The sequence below is a fragment of the Paroedura picta genome, chromosome 6 (assembly GCF_049243985.1).
Source record: "Paroedura picta isolate Pp20150507F chromosome 6, Ppicta_v3.0, whole genome shotgun sequence".
NCBI lineage: Eukaryota > Metazoa > Chordata > Lepidosauria > Squamata > Gekkonidae > Paroedura > Paroedura picta.
Window position 1 is genome coordinate 24972384 of NC_135374.1, and position 18820 is coordinate 24991203.

The window sequence follows — 18820 nt, forward strand, 5'->3', positions numbered from 1 at the left end:
TAAACAAATACAACAACAGCAATAGTCTAAATCAGTGGTCCCCAACCTGCGGGCCGTGGCCCGGTGCCGGGCCGTGAAGGCCATGGCGCTGGGCCGCAGCTCCCTCTCCCCGCCCCCCCCCGCAGTAAAAAACTTCCCAGGCCGCAAGCTTGCGGCCCGGGAAGCTTCTTACTGCGGGAGGGCGGGGAGAGGGAAGCAGGGCTGGCCGTGCCCGTGCGGGTGCAGCCCGATGCGTGGGTGCAGCCCACGGGCGCGGGCGCGGCCCGCAGATGCGGCCCGATGCGCGGGCACGGCCCGATGCGTGGGCGTGGCCCGAGCAGGCCGTGGGCCGCGCCCCAATGCCCCTGCCGGTCCCCAACCTCAGAAAGGTTGGGGACCACTGGTCTAAATAACACAATTTCAGTGATCCTGTGCTAGTCAGCCTGGGTGGTCCTGAACCAACCAGGTGTGGAAGCACTTCCAGAAAGTGGAGGGCACCCATTTTGCAGAGTCCAGTTCTGAAGGCTGAGGGTCAGTTGAGGAGGACAAGAACGTCATTACTCCACAAGTGCCCTCATGAATCACCTAAAGAGGCATGGCCAGGCGGTCGGTCTGGCTTCAGGGGAGAGAAAGGTTGCCACTGAGGTGCCTGCGCAGGCACCACCAGCCAGCAGCAGGAAGGAGAGTCCCACTGCGACCTCCACCTCTGGAGCTCTCCCAAAGCTTTCATGGCAGGTAGTGAGACGATGGCAAGCAACCATGCTGGAGACACTTGCATGGACTTGCGTCAGTGTGCCTAGAGGGGAGGTTGAAGCAGCATGCAGGACCACGAACTGTGAGCTGGCTGCACTCATGGCAGTGGGTGGATATTCCTTCTCCATGGTGGATGAGTTGTTCCATACAATATGCCATCACATTTCCACCTGGTACATGCCTCCTAGTTGTATGAATACTAGCAGGTCAGTAGTTGCCCTCTCTTTACAGGACAGCCAGGTGCCACGTGGAGGCAGAGATGTTCCGAGCTTCTGGGACCATGCACGTCTGACATGGGCATGTGTATATCTTGCTGACTGCATTGGTGGGACATCTGGGGAGGTCATGGGTGGGGTGGTTTCTGTCAGGCAGGGTCAGGGTTGCCAGCCTGACTACCACCATGCCTTGCTATGAATCTTGCCCTTCAATGTGCAGCACATGGCAGACAACATCAGGGGGATCATCATTAGGCTGTTAGAGGGCTATGTAGGCAGTGAGAGTGGGGTCACCAAAGGATTTTTGGTGAAAGATGGTGCCCTAAATATGAATAAGGTGGTCAAGGACATAAGCCTGAGGCACTTCTCCTGTGCGGCCCACCTTCTTCACCTAGTGGTGAAGGATGCCCTTGGGACTTCATCTGTCAAACCCTTCAACTTCCAGCTTCTCACCATGAAGTGCCAGAAAATCGTGGCTCACTTCAACCACAGCTGTGGCAGCAGCAGGTCCTGATGGGCATGCCAGACCACTACCTGTAACAGAGACATCAGCATACGCTGGAACTCCACCCATGCCATGTTCGCACACTTGGTGGAGCAGAGGAGAGCCCTCAATGCTCTGGTCCAAGAGACAGGAACTCTTCAGCATGGGTCATGCATGGCTTGCCGACCGAGAGTGGGAGATCCCTGCCCAGACTGTGGAGGTTCTTGGGCTCTTCAAAACCTTCATGGAAGTGCTCTCATCTGACATGGCGAGTTTGGGTCTGGTCTTCCCCATGTACATAAGGCCCATGAAGTACTGTTCTCATGGAGCAGTTCTGTCAGAGCTCTCTCAAAGTGTCTGGCATGTGGAAAGTAAGGGAAGGAGATTGTAAGCCACTTTGAGACTCCTTTGGGTAGTGAAAAGCGGAGTACAAAAACCAGCAGCTAGTCTTCCTCTTGACTTTTCTGTAGTTGTTGGAGGGGAGGAAGGATGGGAGAGCCTGTGGTGACGGGAGCAGTGCTTAGGCGATCTTCACTGGAGGACAGTAGGGTTGGTGCACACGATGAGGAGGAGGAAGGTGACACCCCCCCCCCCCGTTTTCTGAGGCTTCCCCAGGCCTGACGGATTTTCTGTTGGTGTGGTTTTGCTCTGCCTGCCAATTACCAGGTATCCCCCCCCCCCTGATGTGGTGTTTGGTGGGCCTCCAGGTCCCTCTTGGAGGCTTGCATCCCTAGACCACTAGTGGTGCTAGTGGTGCTGTGAGATTCCCCCCTTGCCAGGCACCCCCCTCCAGGGGAACCCAAGTAAGCTCTGAGTGGACTTCAGTGATTCTCCAGTTTTCGATGGGAGCATTGCTTGGGCAGCCAGCCACAGCTGTCCCCTGCAGCTCTGGCATGCAATGTCCCTTTCCCCCAGGGGAGGTGATGGGAATAGGAACTGCTCTCTGCATGAAGATGAGCAGCAAATCCTGTTTATTCCCATCATCTCCCGGCTGCATGTTGGACGTGAGAGTGAGTGAGAGTCCCTCCCTGCTTTTGGGAGTTTTCAGGATTCCACCATCTCCATGGGCTGGGGGTGTGGGGGCTTGAGTTAGAAGCTCCAAACTTTCAGGATAGCTCCAGGAGCTTCTTCTCTGACTTCCCTCCCCCCCACACACAAGTTTCAAGAAGATTGGACCAAGGGGTCCAATTCTAGGGGCTCCCCATCATACCTCCATTATACCCAATGATGAAAAAAAAACAATGAGAAATTATCACAATTGGAAGTAATGGGCCCATTATGTCCCCTGATGTTTTCTCATCACAGGATATAATGGAGAGGATGGGGGCGCCCTCTTTGGGAGCCCCTAGAATTGGACCCTCTGATCCAATCTTTCTGAGACTTGGAGGGGAGACAGAGAAGCACCTCCTGAAGCTACCTGGAAAGTTCAAAGCCTCTAACAAACCTCCATCCCCAGGCTATGGGAAAGGTTGAAACCTGAAAATCCCAATTAAAGTCAATGAGGCCATTGGCCTAAATTGCCGGAGGGCTTCAGAGAGCTCCAAAGGACTTCTTTCCAAGCTTGGGCTGAAGCAGTCGCTTTGGACAGGCTTTTAATGGTCCGAAGTAACTTCATCCTAAACTGAAGCGGTCTGGATTTTTTTGCTTAGCTCACATGCCTAGTCCATCTTGTTCCCTATGCCAGTGGTCCCCAACCTGCGGGCCGCGGCCCGGCGCCGGGCCGCGGCTCCCCTTCCCCGCCCCTCCCCCCCCCCGCAGTAAAAAACTTCCCAGGCCGCAAGCTTGCGGCCCGGGAAGCTACTTACTGCGGGAGGGCGGGGAGAGGGAATCAGGGCCGCGCCCGCGCGGCCCGCGGGTGCGGCCCGATCCACGGGTGCGGCCCGCGGGCGCGGCCGGGCGCGGCCCAATCAGCGGGTGCGGCCCGCGGGCGTGGCCCGATCCGCGGGTGCGGCCCGCGGGTGCGGCCGGGCGCGGCCCGCGGGCGCGGCCGGAAGCGTGGGCGTGGCCCGCGCGGTCCCTGCGGGCGCGGCCCAATGCCCTGCCGGTCCCCAGCCTAATAAAGGTTGGGGACCACTGCCCTATGCTCTAACATCTACATAAAATGGCTGAGTGAGATCACCTGGAGATTTGGGCTGGGTTGTCATCAGTATGCAGATGACACTCAGCTCTATCTCATGCCTCCAGATGATGCTGTAGAAACCCTAAACCAGATCCTGGCGGCAGTTCTGTAATTGACGTGGGCTACTAATGTAAAGTAATGGACTCCAGGGAATGGTAGAGGACAGGAAGGCCTGGAGGATCATTGTCCATGGGATCGCGATTGGTCACAACAACAGCTAAAGTAAAGCTTATAATACCAATAAGACAGAAGTACTACTGGTAAGCAGAAGCCCTGACCCTGGGTTTGGCATCTATTCTGTGTAGAGTTGCGCTTCCTTTGAAGGAACAGGTCCATAGCTTGGGGTGTTCTTGGATCCAGACCAACTGTTGGGTAAGCAGATGGCAGCTGTGGCCAGGAATTCCTTTTATTAGCTTTGAATGGTTAGCCAGCTGCAGCCTTTCCAAGGCAGAAAAGATCTAGCCATTGTAGTACATGCCTTGGATACATCTAGATTAGATTACTACAAGGAACTCTACATGGGACTGCCCTTGAAAAGTGTTCGGAAGCAGCCTAATGCTGACTGAATTAGGTTGGAAGGACCATATTACTCTAGTCTTGGTTCATCTACAATGAAGTGATAATACAAAACATGGTTATGATTTGGTGTATGGTGTATGGTTTGGTGTATGGTTTTGACCTGAGCTCATAATTGAGGCAAAATAACACTGGCGATTCCTTCAGTGACACTGGTCCCCCCCCCTTGATTCTTCTAATGCCTATTTGAATAGTAAAACAGTTCAGAGACCTCAAATGGGAGACTGTCTGTTTTAGTTTTTGGTTTCATTTAATAGCTTTGGTAGATCTGAGGCATGTATACCTTCCTAAAGCAACAGCTGCGGCCAGATGCCTAACTGTATAATATGACACCAACATAGCTGTATTTATTTATTCTTCAGATAATTTAATCATTTCTAGTTCTTTTGGAGAATTTTCTTCTAATCTGGAATAATTATTCTCAAAGAAACTGATAGCCATACAGTTTGACAATTAGTTGTCTTAAAAGGTCAGTGCTGATGAAAAAGTACTTTCCTTTCTCATGAAATTCAATTTTCTTTCCTCTTCATCAGCTGAGGCCAAGTGTGCTATCTTCCATCTCCTGTAGAGCTGCTTTAACTGCGGAATTAATTGATGGATGCATACATTTTTAAAAGACATCATCTTGCCTAGTATTATACATAGCCTCAATTTTACTCACAGAGTGCAGAACTGAAGCAGGTTTCACACACCACCCCCCACTGAGACATCTAGCATAACTGAAAAGGCTATTGGTCCTGAAGGTTCAGTGGTTAGACCTCTAAAGAATGAATAAGATTCCATCAGTGCTTATTGTATTCCAGGGATTATTCTAACCTGGGTAATTGTTCACTGTACACTTTTAAGTTTTCACTAGAGGATACTAGGTTAAGATCTCCTACTGAAATGTCACCTAAATGCTGTCTAACACCACAGGGTAACACCATTCCAATGCTTTCTGATTCAGAACCAATGTTATCTCAAAAGTGGGGTGACTCTAGTGTTGGTAAAATACTGCTCTTTTCTGAAGCTTATCAGCCTCTAACAGCTCTGAATGCAAACTCACTGTTCTGATTCCTGTCAGAATGTTTGGCCAGGATGGGCTGGTGTCTTGTAGCTACGGCAGGATCCACCCTTACTACTAAGCACAGACTCATAATCGTAACTTTGCCCACATCTGGCACAGCATGAGGAGCTACAGACTGAATAACAACCCACACTGGCATCAGAAACCTATCTCCCCAGTCACACTATCATTGCACACCACTTGTGATCACATTCACTCCTGGCGAGTGGTTTTTCCTGTTTGGTTTTTAGCTGAAGGTCTCATGCAACCAGAAGTTTCTACCTGTGCTGGCTTCTTTGGTTCTGAGGTCAAAACTACCACAACACAGATTGAATGTACCTGATTCATTGAGGTAATTGTTTTTCTGGTCACTGGTTGAGAATGCTGCTTCTAGAGCTTTTGGTTTCATTGTCTGTGAATCTTTAGATGTGAAAACGTATGCACACCCAACATGGCACATGTCGGTTCCCATTTCATGTAGTGGGGACAACACAACTTCTCACTCACATATAATGCCATACCAAAAGAAAATTCTGTGCTACTGAATTCTCACGGAGACAAGGGTTACTTTCTTGTATGCATATACCACAGGTTTTAGCATGTTTACTCAGAAATGACAAGTTTCAAATGTGTAGATATGTTAGTGTATTGTAGTAATAAAAGTCTTGTGGCACCTTAGATCAACTGATTTATTGCAGCTGCAGCTTTTGCAGACTAGAGCCACGAAAAATGACAAAGTCCAAAAACTATTGGGAGAACATTATCAACTAACTTTAATGCACCAGATATTCTTAAAGTTCTCAGAAGGAGGCTCCACTCTGAAGTAGAATTGATAAAAACAAAGATTTCTTTCACTCTGTAAGTGGAAAGTTAACATGGATAAGATGATGGCTGCTGCTGTGAATACTAAAATATATCTGAGCTCAGCATAGACGTTGCATAACTGGCAATGAAACTCAAGGATTGGGTATGTCATGTGTACTATAACGACATGTTAGCCCTCTGCCTACTGGTCTAATCAATACAATTACTTAAAAACATAATAAAGAAGTTGGGCCTTGCCAGCAGCATCTGCACTAAGCTTGGGAGGCCTGGCGCATGCTCTGAGGACAACTGCAAATAACTCCTTGCCTTCAATAATTCCTAATCTTTTCATATTCTGTATTCTAGAAACCACTATCAAGTACCCTATTTGATGGCGTATAAGACTACTTTCCCCCCCTGAAAAACATGCCTCCAAGTGGGGGGGGGGGTTCGTCCTATACGCCGGGTGCGTTTCAGTTGGGATAGACATAGCTGCCCATAGTGGCCTCCCCATGCCTGCCCACCTCATTCTACATACCATCCAGTATCGCGCGGTATCCAGCGTGGCCGTGGCGGGTCATCAGTGTGGCTGTGGCAAGCATCAGCAGTGAGACAGGGGGCCAGTCTTTTCGGCGTGACCGGCCCGTTCTGCTCGGCAGGAAGCAGCGGCGCTCTGGTCTGCCCCTTGTCTATGCAGAGCTCACACATGCGCACTAGTGCCAGTCACAGGGAGATGCAGGGGCAGGTCGGAGGCACTGTGGTCACACTGTGGCCGTACAATGGTGACAAACTCTATATTTTGAGTGGAAATGTTGGGGGGTCGTCTTATACGCCAGTCGTCTTATACGCTGGCAAATACGGCATCTTAAAACTGGATCTTGCCATTCTTAGGTAGTACCTGGAAAAGAAATGTGTGAATGCAACCTCCAGTCTTCATGAACAATGCCACAGACAGAACAACAGGTTAAATGAGATTAGAAAGGAATTAATAATAATTCCACTATTTGGAACCATAGACTCCTCAACAATGTTCTTGAAAGTTCTCAAGCATCAATGGATGTGAAAGCATTCCAAGCTAGGAACTGACATGCCTTGGAGGCTGAATGCCACGAGCTACTGGACCTACCAACCAGTCTTACCTCATGGACCTGGATTCACCCTCGGGTCAATCAACTTATATGCAGACACTAAGCCAAACACTGGGAAAAGGAAAAGGGAAGACAAAAAGGAATGTTATGAAAATGCACAGGCAAGATTCTCAAGATTAGGCAAGTGGCTGCCAATGGTTATTATGCTTAAGGAACTGCCTGCCAGAAATAGAAAGCACTTCTGAAGGATCTGCCAGATTCTGCAATTACATCATCAGTATCTCCAGGCCTAAATCCAAGTACAGGTCATTGACAGAGGACATAAGCAACAGCTCAGAATAATGTGCAGTTTGTAAACTAGACACACATGCATCCTGGTCTTGTATCATCCAGAGTCACTGAAACCTATGAGAGTGATATCAACCTGTGCTCAATAACTGCTAGTTGTTTTTTCTCATCAGATGGTACAGATCTCTGCAGCTCACGTACGAGCCTTTCCCATCATTGTTCCTACTCCCATTGAACAGCCAGCTAATAGACGTGTCTGTCAGGATCCTTCTATAGTGGCTTTCAGACAGACCTGTAAGTCCGTGCTCTTTCACGAGTCTTTTTTGCTGACTTGGCTGCTAGAAAGTGGTTCTCTGTTGGATGTCTGATTACCATTATTTTATAGTGAAATATTTTATAGTGAAATGTTTTTGTGTGGCATTATTTGTAGCTTTAATTAATGAATCTGTTCCAAGCGGGCTGTAAGCATCTTTGAGCTTTATGAGAAACTGGACAGAAGCCATAGCTTAGTGGTAGAGCAGGTGTTTTACAAGCAGAAAATGTCAGAAAGTAGGCGGTGAGAGAGACCTCTGCTGAGACCCTGGACAGCTGCTGCCAGGCAGAATAGACGATACTGACCATGGTCTGACACAGTATAATGAAGTTTCCTGTGTTCATGCATTTTAGTGGGGTAGATATATAAATAAGAAATAGACACCACATAATGGGGAAAATAGCTATGCAGCATTTGTTATTATACAGTCCCAAGGGATCACTGTCTGAGCTCAGCAAATGAAGAACAAAGGCCATGAGGAACATCTCACTCCAGCAAAAATAAAGGCCTAGCAACTCCAATACTAGCTCACCATCGCAAATTAGGATGAGTACACAATTTGCAAGCATTTATTAGCAGTCTCCCCTCCCCAAACAATGAAAAATATCCACTGGAACCGATGTGTAGCAGCAGAGCACAGTGATCAAGAAGTCTTGCTCCAAATATCACATTGCACCATATATTGAATATTTTTTTCCTATTCAAATGGGGCCAGTTAAACTAAAGTAAAAGACTTAGGTTGCTTGAACAACATAAGGCCAAGGTGCTATCTGAAAACAAACCACTAAGTCATGCTACATGTGCATGGTTTTGTCTACCGAGAAGGTGTATATACTTTATCTGTGACTCCAGAGATGGACATAGAGCTTATCAGAAACTTTCACCCGGAAGCACTTTGCATATACAGTGCTTTGCACTGTACACTTTGCAGTGCTTTCTTCCTCGTAAGGCTCATGTGCCTTTAACGCTTCGTTAAAGAAAACTTTTCCAAGTACAGAGAAAGAGCAGCATAAAAAACTTAACCAGGTACATTTCTATATGCCAAGCAGCTGTCACAACTATTTCTACATTCAAACTTCCCATGTAGTTAAGAAAATGCTACGGATCACTGTAGCAACACTTTTGACACAGCTATTGTAAAATGTGCATGGAAATCATATGGAAGAAAATCGTCAATGTAATCAGTATTTTACTAATTTCATATTAAGTACCAGTAAATTTGTTCTGTGTTATGTGATATTATTGGCTATCAGTTGCTTGTCAATAGTAACTTGGGTTTAAAATACTTTATTAAAAAATAAAAAGGATCAACAGGATCCTCAGAGAAGCATGCCAGAAAGGCACAGCAGGCAACTTTCAGAAAAGCACTAAAACATAAATGCTGGTCCTCCAGTTATGGGCTGCCACAAGGTAAAAAAGAGGTTAAAAAAAAAAAAAGGTCAGCATTATTTTCCCTGCTGCAATTGCCTGTGATGGTTACCCCCAAAGTATTTCTCCTTTCTCAGACTGCAAATTGCAGCCTCACATGACTTACTCATGAGTAAACATTACAAGGGCACAGGTTTTCCCTGGCTGGCAGGAGGCAGACTTCTTCAGAGTTCAGTTATCAGCCAACATATGCAAAATTGCAAAAAAATCTTTTTTACAGCCAGGAAGATGAAACACAAAAAATACACTTGTGTAGAAGCACAGAGAGCATCAGAAGCAGCTCTTCATTGGTGGGCTAGTGTCATAGGCTGCTTTGCTCATGCCACGAGTCCTGTTACAGTGTACAGGGCCATGAGTGGCAGAATGTGTATGTGTGTGGGGGGGGTGGTGGAATAGGTTGTGAACTCATTAACTATTAGCCATATTATTCTTTTGCAATGTCTAGCCTGTAGTCTTGGGTTCCAAGTGCACTTTGGATTTGTATGTCTGTAGTAAAATATGTCTTTTTTCTTGTGCTTGCTTGTGTGCTTCCTTGCTTCCTTCCTTCATTCAACTGATAGCAGGGAACAAGCTGGTTATACATTGTGGGGAAGGAGCACCTGGAGGCCTGGGACTAGGCAGCTGAGCTGGGAGTGGAGAGGGAAATTTGACCTGGTCTGGCAGTTCTATCAATGTTCTATCAATGCCTGTAATCAATTCTAAAACCCTTCTTTGCTGCTACAAGAGTCTGATTATTGGGGAATTCAGCAGGAACCCCACATCTAGAGAGTATGGGTCAAGATAACCAAAACTTTCAATTGAGAGCTAATGTTGTGAAGTCGCTAAAGCAGGGGTAGTCAAACTACGGCCCTCCAGATGTCCATGGACTACAATTCCCATGAGCCCCTGCCAGCGAATGCTCACTTGTCATTCACTGGCAGAGGCTCGTGGGAATTGTAGTCCATGGACATCTGGAGGGCCACAGTTTGACTACCCCTGCGCTAAAGTAATAGACTGTCATCTGGGACATCCAGGCCCATTCCGCACAAGAATCAATGTGGCCAATTGTTTACACTAAGCTATTCCGGAATTTAAAATAGTGGAATTTGGCGTTATGCATACTTGCCTTTGTAGATGAATTCAGTAGCGTTGCAATCGTTTCCCACAGGTTTCCGGTCTCGCCAAAAATCACTAGAAAGGAAGCGATTTTTTCTGTGCTTTGTCCCGCCCCTGGGTGTCGCTCAAACGAACAGCCAATGGGCGGCCGTTATCATGCTCCCAAAAAGCCCCTTTCCCTTTAAGACAGGTTAAAAAACACACACACACACACACAAACGTTGCAATGAATCTGCGCTGATTCGTTGTAACGGAGAAACCCATCTAGCTGGCAGGTGGTGTATGAGCTGGCGATTCATTATTGCCACGCTCCCCCGAGTGAAAAAAAAATCCCCCCCCCCCCGTTCACAGGCGCGATTTTCGGCCGAAAATAAAGGGAACTTGCAAATGGGGCTGTGTTGTGCTTGGTGACTTAAAGCAGCTCTGTGGAGGGACTGCAGCCAGAGCAGCCTCGCTGGGTGAATGAAGGCTCGCTGGTTCGTTGCTCTCCGCTTGCTCCGAGAAAAAAAAATAGCGATCGCTTCGCCAGAAGATCAGAGGAGAGAGCCATGGGGAGGGACTTTGCTGAAACCGCAACAATGGGAACGCACAGGTCTTTTTCGGAACAGTTGCAGATTGCTTGCAAAAGTGTAGCGCTTTTTGGAGGGTGAATCCACTTTTTGGGATTTCCCTTTAAGCGCTACAACAAAGCGCTTTTTGCTGATCGTTTTCAGGAGTGTGGCAGATTGTGTGTGACATCGTGCATAACTGCAAATTAGTAGCGATTACAATTTGCCACACTCCTGCTACATTAAACCTGTGCGAAATGGACCCCAGTTTCAAAGCCCCACCTCATCATGGAAGCATGCTTGGCGACCTTGGATACTGTATGTGTGACCAAATATGTTTTTGTAAATCTACTACTGTAATTTTAATGTATTGTTTTTAATTGACCTAGTTTAGCATTGTTCAGTAAAGCGAACATTTGACATAACTTTTATGATAATAATTTTCAGAACCGTTTTGGTTCCTAAGTGGAAACTCACCAGAATTCTGGTAGAGCAGGGGTAGTCAAACTGCGGCCCTCCAGATGTCCATGGACGACAATTCCCATGAGCCACTGCCAATTTGCTGGCAGGGGACTCATGGGAGTTGTAGTCCATGGACATCTGGAGGGCCACAGTTTGACTACCCCTGTGGTAGAGGAAGTATCCAGAACAGAGTTTCGGATGGGAAGCTTCACACAAGAAAAAGCTATCTTTTAGACACCCCTGTTTCAGACTAATCAGGGCTCCTTCCATTTTGAATTGGGCTGGAAAATAATCTGGAAGGCAGTGAAAATATTTTAGTACTGGCAAAATGTAATTCATGCATCAGCTTACCAACAACTGAAGCTTTAAAGTACTTTTATGGGCAGCTCCATCTAAAGTTCATCACAATAACCTATTCTGTATATTGTTAAGGTACAGATAACTAACAACACATTTAAAGGTGTGTCCACAACTGGCATATCAACTAAAAATGGTTAGAGGCGTTTTGAGCTGCTGGACACCAATAATCGAAGGAAGCTCCTGAATAGCTTCTGATGAGCAAGCCAAAATATTTTGAATATTGCAAACCTTAATCTCAAGGACTGAAACCACATCCAAAACATACCAAATACCATTTCTTTAAAAAAACAAAACAAAAATGAGAATATACAGAAATAGAAAGAAAAAGCTTCTGATTTTCTCTACAGATATATGTAAAGTTACAAACTTATAGCTGACTTTATAATTACATAACACTCATTTTTTTCTATTACTTAAATCCCCCCGTCAAAACCACAAATCATCAGCTCATTTTTTCCTTTTACTGCAAAAAGTCAATAAGGTGGTTCCAGTTAGAAATGAATGTAAATATTATCTTTTCTCAGATCAAAGAAATAAGACTGAATATCATTTCCATAGCTAGCAGCATCACCTACCAAGGGGACAGTGACTGTGTCTGAGCTGAGTCTCAGTTTTCTGGTTCTCTGGATGGTAATGTAGTACAGGCATCAAATCTAGACAGCCACCACCTCTGGAGCAGAGGAAAATGAGAAATAGAGATGAGTGGCATAAATTTATTGTATTAATGACATATTCCTGGATAATCTCCCCATTGGTTTCACATAACTATTTACAGAGCAATCCTAAAGAGAATTTACTTCAATGGACTTAGAAGAATATAAATGTTTAGAATGCAAATGCTAATGGTGCAAAATGGACCTCTTTGCACCCTGCAGCACAAATACCATGAAATGGAGCTGAAGTCACCCACACAACTTTCTCAAACTGACTCTCCAGGAAGAAGCAGAAACATTATAGCAAGGCAAACTCAATTCACAATCTGTAAAGATATGTACATTTACAACTTTTTGGAAGCCTTGAAAAACATGGGGGTGGGGAAAGAATGCCCTGATTTGTGTATATCCGGAGGGGGGGGGACAAATATACGCAATGTTTATTTTCTTACCAAACTTACTGCATTAACATCATGAAATGCATTATCGATAAATTAGTAAGAAATATAAAACTGAGTCATGATACATCCATGAAATGTATTAGTTTTCTAGAAACAAAATTGCAAATATACCAAATAGCTGAGAGTTGCAAACTGCTTCACCCAAAGCTACTTTAGCACACATCTTAGTTTTGCCATCTGAGAGGTAGTGAAAACAGACAACCTAAATTTTGGAACGAACAACAACAAAAAATGGACAGAAACAATCTGATACAGTTATAATACAACTAGGTATAAGTTTTTAACATTGAAAAGAATTACAGTAATGCATTATTAACATACGTATTACAGCAGGAGTGGTCAAACTGTGGTGCTCCAGATGTACATGGACTACAATTCCCATGAGCCCCTGCCAGCATCGGCTGGCAAGGGCTTACGGGAACTGTAGTCCATGGACATCTAGAGAGCCATAGTTTGGCTACCCCTGCAACAGCATAGTTCCAAAGGGTAACCATGCAGGGTCTGCAGCAGAAGTGCTAGATTAGAATCCAGTAGATTTCTGGGATACAAGGTTTCAAATGTCAAAGCTCCTTTCATCAGATGAAAGTAGGAATGGAGATCCCCGAGTCCTAATATTCCAGTCTGAAGGTGGGAGGACTGTTGCAATGAAGGGAGTCAGAATGAAGTTGAACAATGCAGAATGTAATCAGCTTGATTAGCAGGCTTGCCAACATCCAGGTGGGGCCTTGATATCTAAAAATTATAACTATCTCCAGACTACATGTCAGTTCCCCTGGTGAAAAGGGTGGGTGGCATCTATGACAATATACTCCACTGAAATCTCTCTTCTCCCCAAACCCCTCTCTCCTTAGGCTCTACATACAGGTCTCCGCGAATTTCCCAACCAGGAGCTGGTAACTCTTTTGAATGGAGAAGGTATTCGATATTACAGCCTATTAATTGTTTAAAAAGTTACATTTAAACAAACATATTTGAAAATGTGTATATTTACACTGAATGCATGTATATATAGTGTGTATATTTACATTATGTACAGTATGTATACAGCACGTGTGTGTGTATCTCCACACTCTGTATTTTGAGTTATTAAAACTTTATCTTTAAATGTGTTTCACTTTTTCCAAAAGAGAAAGTATTTCAATGGAATTTTTTTTCCTGGTATTCCCCAAACTCCTGATTTTTCTGCTGGAAAAGTCCTCTTAAAACTAACAATCCTTTTTTCCAGAATCTGGATAGGTTCTCTAGATAGATACAAATTGCTACGAAGAGGTCCAAGAAAATCAGAGCTGCACTTCAGCACAGGTTTGTCAACCAGAGCAAAATACACAGCTCCTGTTTAAAACTGAACTGAAATTATTTATTTTATGGCAGAGCTGCACACAGGAAACATAGTTGAACAGTCCTACTAAATACTACTTACGGTAATCTTCAATCCAGTCGACTGCACCTACAGGAAGTACAAATAGCTCAGTCACATCTCCATGGAAAGCATGATGCTCATGTTCCTGTGATAGATGGGAAATAATTTAGCAGGCTGCACCACAATTGCATTTGGGTCTGCCTCATTTAAGCCACAGGTCTGTACATCTGCCAAAGCATATTCTATTAGTTTCCTTCATAACAAATCCTCTTCTTGGGTTTCATCAGGCCAGGGATATTGGGTAGAACTGATTGTATCTGTGTTCCTGATCATTCATTCCCTTAGACTGAAATTTTTGTGATTGCCATATTTTTACAGATTTTATTGCTGGGTTTTGGAGCCTTAGTCTGGATAGGCCCGCCTCAGCCATGTCTTTGTGAATAGGCAGCTCTCTCTTTTTTTGATTATCTTTCTATATTCACACAAAAAAGCACCTTTTTTTTGGAGACACGGGGAAGTTATGTGGCACAGTGTAGGTAGCCAATAGGTCAGAGTAGGTTTAATACAACTGCTAATGGTTCTTATTGTTGTATTGAGTGGGACAACAAGTTTGTGGACATGGGAACTATGGAGCCACACTGAAGCACTGTATTCCACAGAACTATATACCAAACCCAAAGCTGAGCATCTAAGTGTTGTAGCAGATGCATCCCAAGATGTACCTCATACTTTTTGGAGGGTGTTATTTCACATGTGAAGATGGTAATTCTAGTTCAAAGTTCTCTCCAGGGTGCATGGTTGTGTACAAGTAAGGTGCCATTAAGATCGATCTTCCATTCATGGTTGGCAAGATTGTCATTGAGATGGAAACAGGAGCATTCTGTTATGGATTTGTCATTTATAGCAGGGGTAGTCAACCTGTGGTCCTCCAGATGTCCATGGACTACAATTCCCATGAGCCCCTGCCAGCATTTGCTGGCAGGGGCTCATGGGAATTGTAGTCCATGGACATCTGGAGGACCACAGGTTGACTACACCTGATTTATAGTACTAGTCATCCTAAATGTTAAGGTCCCTAGTCAGTATTTTCTCAGTCCTTACAATTGATTTGTGCCTTACTGCAGTTGCCATGTCATCAGCATGAGCAAACATTGGACTGAAAGTCAGACTGGAATGAATCGAGAAGATCCAGCAGGGCTGCTGCAGGAGTATTTGGATTTGTTCTACCATGACCCACTGGGTCCATGAATTGCAAGTTTTGTCCCCCAGAAGATTCATGGCTGCCTCCTTTCAAATGGCAGGGGTAGCCTCACTGTCTTGGCCCAGGAATATATAAACTACAGGTGGGGTGATACATCCAGCTCACATGAGCTTTTCACTATTTGTCTAGAGGCACATGAACCGATTATGCATGGAGCAGAAAGGCCAGGTTGGCGGCTGAAGGGCAACAGGGCTAATCCCTGTGTATGCATGATGTTGCAGCCATCCTGGCCCCCTCCTGGCCCTGGCCCGAATCAAGGGCGGATGGCCCGCAGCAAGGGAATGCGGATTCTTCCACATTCCCTGTCTTGCCTGTGTATAAAGGCCTGTCCTTCCCCACACCTATAGTGTCCCTGCAGGGACACAAAACACCCTGTTCAGCTTTGCAGTGCTGCAGAGCCTAACGGGACATGTCTACACCCCCACGATGGTGGGATAGCAGAATGCCACTATCCCACTATCCTGCAGTGGGATCCCCATGCCACCCCAACCCTCTGTTGCCAAAACTGCCATGAGGCGCAGCAAACCTTTTCTACCCCGGAGTTGTGCGTGCGCACACACAACTCCGGGGCAGTATATGCATGCCGGGGGATTTTGTCCCTTGTGCATATAACAGGAGGATGTAGCTTCCTTCCCTGTAAAGAACAAATATATTCAAAGTTTGATCAAAGGTGAGAGGTTAGTGGACCCCATTTAGTCCACTGGTGGGAAAGTTCCAAAGAACCTTCTCTAGCGGCAAATCTGAATGAGATAATAAGCAGCTAGGGAAAGACTTTGTATTTACTGATCTAAAATCTTAGGATTTTCCAGTTCATGTACCCAGAAAATAAAACAAGGCAAATCACAATGTTTTTTTAAGAAAGCAGTGGGAATATAAAAAGAAAGTTTGATTTCATTAATATAATGTATTGTTTTGACACTATAATGTATGTAGTAAGTGGGTTTTTTTACACTTCTATCAAATTTGTCTTTATCATATCCATCGCATTTTTATCCCACCTTTTCTCTGAGTAACTCAGGGAGGAAACATGGATCTCACGACCCCCATTTAACCCTCACAACAATCCTATAAGGTGGGCAGGACCAAGGGTGTATGACTCAAAATCAATGCACCACTACAAAGATAAAACAGAGGAAATGTAAGAACCACTGCATGCTAGCCTGTTTTTAATCAATCACATTTCCATACCAGTTTTTTCCTCGGGCCATCAGGATTTTCAGTGTATTTTTACACCCATAAATTCTGCATGTAACCATTAAAAAAAGGATTTGTCAGTCTTCCCACTAGCCTAAGAAAAATTTCCTCAGTGTACAAATGTAAGTGATGCTTGAATATTCAGCGTTCAATGGAGTGTTAAAACCGTTCATTGTCTAAAGTAAACTTTATTTGAATTACATGAAGATATTTGCTTAAGATTACATAAACAAGTTTGTCTAACACTTTGCACATTGAATGAATAATTTAACCCACAGTGAAATCCTGAAATGGAGTTTTAAGATTATAAAGTGGAAAAGAAAGGCAGGTAGAGAATCAGCAAATGAGAAAGGAGGAAAAACCTGAGAACAGACTGGGAAATTTTTGGCAAGCAGAGAAAAAAACTTATGAATTTGTTGTCCTTTTTGAATTAGTGCCATGGTTTTTAAAGCAAGGTTTTACTCAAAATGTATGGTATGAAATTTCTTATTTAAGACGTATATCATGTTGAGTATACTGACTCACTATGCGTAATGTACCATGAATTACTGTGAGAAAGGCAGGCTATCCTTATCCATCCATGGTTCTCTTATATATTTGTGAAACAGGCCTGGGGGTGGAGACTGTCCTCCCCAGTCCAAGATGGAATAGGGCCAATCAGGGTGCAGCCAGCTGTGGCCCTCCCTCTCCACCTCCCATCCTCCCTCCTTGCCTGCTCGCAGGGGGGGGGGGAAGATTCCCTTCCCTGTGACCCTTGAAACGCTCACAGAGCCAGTGAGAGTGCTTGCCCCAGGGAAGCCACTGCGGCAACAGTAAGAGGGAAGGTTCCCTTCACTACGGCCCAGCAAGTGCTCCCGTGCCTCGCTCAGGCGGTGAGGGCGTTTGCCGGGCCGTTGGGAAGTGGCGAGGAGGGGTAGGGAAGGTTGCCTTCCCTATGGCCCGGCAAGCTTGGAAAGCCCCAGGGAGGCAGCTGTAGCTCCGGCAGTGCGCAGGGGCCTGGTGGGGGGGGGGGGCTTTCAAAGCCCCTTCTTATGAATGGGCTTTGCAGCTAGTAATAGAAATAAAATATATATTATAATAATATGTATATACACTGTAGACACAAACATTATTTTCAGCAATATTTTTTGTTTAAATGTCAATGTTTTGGCAACAATATGCTGCAATTTGTTCAATGATACTATATTATTAAAGAGATCAGTGTTTTCATCACTATAAACTCTGATAACCAAACATGCTGATAGTCCTACCTGTCTACCTAGAAGACTGTTTCTGTCCAAATTCTACACTTATTTAGTTGTTTTCCACAGCATCTGTTTTCAGCTTTCGAACTTCCCCATTTCTCTCACATGACAAAAATTATGATACATTTGCTAAGGTACCATAGGGTGCATCTGTTTGTAATTCTCAAGGACTGGGTATATTTGCAATTTGTTTTAGAAAACCATGACATTTTAGTTAAATTCCATAATCACAGCATGGTGAAAGACTCTCATTCCATCACTTCACAGAATGTGCAAAACAGTATTTTCAAGGGAATACAAAGAAATCAGAACTATGGTAGACTGGAACAGTCCAGAAAGACATCTTTATAATGGAACAGGATTGCTGTCCACTGCATTATTTTATATCTTGCAATCCCCTTTCTCTATTATCTATACTGTTCACAATCTCTAATTCATTAACCCTAGTTCTACTGAATTGTCTTTGAGCTGTCTTTTGTTCACTGCAGTATTTTATATTCTGTAATAATAATCTGCTGAGTCTCCTCAAGAAAAGCAGGGTTTAAATAATGTCAATAAAAGTGGAATACTATGCCAAACAAATCAGAGTCCAGTAGCACCTCTAAGACCAACAAAGATTTATTCTTAAAGGTGCTACTGAACTCTGGTTTCATTGTGCTACTTCAGACCAACACGGCTACTCATTGAAACTATGCCAAACAGTACAACTCCATTTGTACGCGATACATGTTAAGCAGATCAGTAAAGTTTGGGTTTGATAGGAAAGCACTGTCAAGAAGGACTGCCCAGACTGCAGAGATTTCAGCCCCGTCTTCCCCGCCTCCATTACTCAGTCTCAGCAAGACAGCCGGCACGAGCAGTCTCCTCCCTACCAGTCCGCTTGGAAGCCCCTGGGCGCTGCTTCAGCCTTTTAAACACGCATTTCAAAACTTTCTGCGCTTTGCAACGCGTGTGTACGCTCAGGCGCGGGCACGAAAAGGCTTGAGCAGTTTGCACCCGCCCACTGGAGCGCTCGCTTGTGCTCCTGACGCGCTCTTGCCCACTCCCTTCGCCTCGACGCCTCGCAGGCGCCTGAGGGGACGGCCGGCCT

The 18820-nt window shown here is 45.1% G+C and overlaps 1 long non-coding RNA gene across 1 annotated transcript; it reads right to left on the reverse strand.

The window, feature by feature from the left end:
* Window positions 1–4263: 4263 nt before the first annotated feature.
* On the reverse strand, window positions 4264–18816 carry LOC143839591 (uncharacterized). The gene is made up of 4 exons (XR_013231772.1): window positions 18603–18816; window positions 12133–12227; window positions 6514–6873; window positions 4264–4705 (listed from the first exon to the last, which is right to left on the reverse strand). It is a non-coding gene; the product is annotated as an uncharacterized LOC143839591 (long non-coding RNA).
* Window positions 18817–18820: the final 4 nt, after the last annotated feature.